Source organism: Lipotes vexillifer, unplaced genomic scaffold, assembly GCF_000442215.2.
Source record: "Lipotes vexillifer unplaced genomic scaffold, Lipotes_vexillifer_v1.1 scaffold158, whole genome shotgun sequence".
In the NCBI taxonomy this organism is placed as follows: Eukaryota; Metazoa; Chordata; class Mammalia; order Artiodactyla; family Lipotidae; genus Lipotes; species Lipotes vexillifer.
Window position 1 is genome coordinate 1973212 of NW_006788189.1, and position 3098 is coordinate 1976309.

At 60.0% G+C, this 3098-nt stretch overlaps 1 protein-coding gene across 8 annotated transcripts in view; it reads left to right on the forward strand.

The window, feature by feature from the left end:
* The window catches only part of BIN1 (bridging integrator 1), a 62700-nt gene that overhangs the window by 38877 nt on the left and 20725 nt on the right, over nucleotides 1–3098 (forward strand). The gene's annotated exons all lie outside the window — the stretch shown is intronic.

Below are 3098 nucleotides of genomic sequence, written 5' to 3' on the forward strand. Positions count from 1 at the left end.
GGGGCAGGGGCGGGGGCGGGCGAGGGCTCCTCCCGGGTTGGGAGGCAGGGCTGTTTTCATTATGTCTCTGCTGCGAGAGCTCCTGCTTCTGAGATCTGAGGTCCAATGCGGGAAGCGGATAGAGGCTGGGGGCTCTGCTTGACCTGGGATGGGCCCACCTCTACTGCGTGGTGCCCAGGGCTCTGGTCGTCCTGGGACCGACTCTGAAATCCTAGCCTCCAAGAGCCCAGGAAAGCCTCGGATCCTTTGTCCTCTGTGAGGGCTCTTGCGGGGAGGGATGTGGTGTCTTTAATGCATTGTCCTTCAAGCTTCATAAGAACTGTGAGGTTGCCCTGAATTTACAGAGGTGACAAACATGCCCAGAGAGGCAGAATCTCCTGCCCAAGGTCTCAGAGCCGCTTAGTGCCTGAGTTGGGGCTCACCCGACTCAAGCCCTGGGTCATTATCCTGGCTCCCTGGCCCGGGGCTCCATGTGGGTGGTCCTGCCACAGCTGGCCAGAGTCATGGTGACCCTTGTAAGTGGACCTGTAGGCCCCATGGTGCCCCTGGAGGGGACGCCGGGAAGGCTCTTCAGCCTGGCTGGGGTGCTGAGACCTGGGGCCGAGAGGATTGGTTCTTTGGGAATTTCATGGAGGGCAAACAGTCCACATCACAGTGGTACCTGAGGGCTTCCTGGAGGAGGCTCTTTGTACGAAAGTCATGAGTGGTAACTACTACCCTGGCAATACCTCGGAATGGGCCGGGTCCTGGGTGAGCACAGTGTGGCCGAGGACCACGATGCAGTGCCCTGGGAGAGGTGGCCTCGTGGTTCTCAGTCTGGTGAAACTGACCAGGTTGTAAGCACCCCTTCGTGGTCCTGGGGTGGGGGCAGGTGACAGAGGCCCCACCCAGGAGGTGGGGTTTCGCTCTGGGCAGCTGCCCCCTTTTATCTGGGCCACCTTCTGATTTCCTCACCTTCAGCCCACACATATTGAATGCCTGTGATATGGAGAACGCTGGGCTCCGCGTGGGCTTGTGGCTACCTGTTGCCCGATGTCTTTTAGGCCAAAGCTGTGGGCCGACTTTGGAGGCACTGAGCTGTTGACAGCCTTACCTCTCCAGGGTCTGCGGTAAATGGCCGGGGGAGTCTTGGACAGGCCTGTGTCCTCCCCTGCTGCAGGAGGTGGAGGAGGGCCGAGGGGCTGGAGTGGCCTGTCCTGCCCGTAGAGTTCAGGACTTCTGGCTGGAGGGGGAATGGGGCCCGCTCACCCAGAGCCAGGATTTCTGCATAATTTTCCCTGAGACGGGTTTGGCACAGTTGCCAGGTGAACATTTTTGTCCTGTGGGAGAAGCCCCTGGGAGACTGTGGGGCTTGGGGTAGTGGCCGTGGCCACTTTGGGGCTCCCGGTATGGGTGTGGTTGGGGATCCTGCTCTTGGGCCCCCAGGCCCCCGCCCTGGAGGATCGGCCCTGGAGGACGGCCGGGGGAGGCCAAGGCACTGGGATCTCATCTTTGCATGTTGGATTGCAGATGTTTTGCCTTTCGGCCAAACTGACATTCCCATTTGGATCCAGTTTTCATTTGAGCTTCTCCTTCTGCCCCACCCTGCCTCACGCCTGGCTGGAGGCTGGGGAGCCTTCAGGCCTTTGGCTGGCAGTGAGCTGGGGCACTTGGGGTCCCGGGGCTGCCCTGCTGGCTGACTTGACTTTGGGGAGACACTGCCACCTCCTGAGGCTGTGCTCTCCTGAGCTGGCCATCTCCGGATGTCCCCTGGGCTGCTTCCAAGCTGCTCTCCATGTGTGCTGGGGCCTCCCCAAACCTGCCTGCAGGGCCCCGGGGCCCTGCTGCATGGCGAGCTTTCCCACTGCTCTCCATGTCCGCCAGCTGCGTGTAGTGGAGTCACCACGGCTGCAGGGCCTCCCCAACAATGAACAGCTCTCCTCCCACCTCCTGCCACCCCTAGTGTTTCTGAAAGAGCCAGGATATGAGGAATGTGACTCAAAGGGCATAAAAGACACAGGCCCTGACTTCTAGGAACTCTAAAACGGAGCCACTCTGTCCTTTGCAGCATTGCTGGGTGTGTGAACAGCGCTTGGTGCACAGCTACGAGCTGCTGTGCTGTCCGCCACCGTCTTGGCTACGCTTGTCCATTTGGGGAGTTAGGACGAGCATCGTGGGGACCAGAGTGGTGGTCTCTGTGGCTGCAGGAGCCGGGGCGGTCAAGGTGGTCCTGGAGGATGTGAGACTTGAGCTGGCCTGTGGGTACTTGGGTGGGAGGCCCACGTGACAGTGCGAGGTGCTGGAGGCTGGAAGTGTGGGTAGTGGCCCCCCATCAGGCACTGGGATTCTCAGAGGACTAAAGCAGGGATGATGCGGCCCATGGCCTGGAGGGCACCGCAGATCTGACCCATTCCAGGAGTGGCCCGAGGTATGCATGCTTAGGGACATTTATTTCCTATTCGCCCTTTTTTTTTTTTTGATAATATTTGTTTTTATTAGTATTCTGTGGACTCCCTTTAATTTTTTTGTTTTTTTGTTTTTTGTGGTACGCGGGCCTCTCACTGTTGTGGCCTCTCCCGTTGCAGAGCCCAGGCTCCGGATGCGCAGGCTCAGCGGCCATGGCTCACGGGCCCAGCCGCTCCGCGGCATGTGGGATCTTCCCGGACCGGGGCACGAACCCGTGTCCCCTGCATCGGCAGGCGGACTCTCAACCACTGGGCCACCGGGGAAGCCCTTAATTTTTAAATGAGATTTTAAAGAGTGAGGCGAGGAGCTCTTGCTCCCTCTAGCAAGTTCCAACAACCTGAAGGTCGTGTAGTCAAGGGAGTGGTGGCCCTTCTTCCCTCCAAACCCCACCCCCACATTCAACACGGCTTGGCCCCGGCACAGCGCGGGGTAGGCCCTGACTCGGGCTGATGCTGGTGCCTGAAGCTGGATGGGACAGCTAGCGGGGCTCAGGTTGGATGGGGCAGCTTGGGTGTGCTCTGTGGCAGCCTGGCGGTTCCGGCCAGTTGGCCTGCGAACGTGAGGCTGCCGGAGGGGAGTTTTCTCCTGGGCGGGGCCTCCACGTTCGTTCCTGGGTTGTGACTCAGAGCCAGAATCCAAGTCACCCCCCCCCC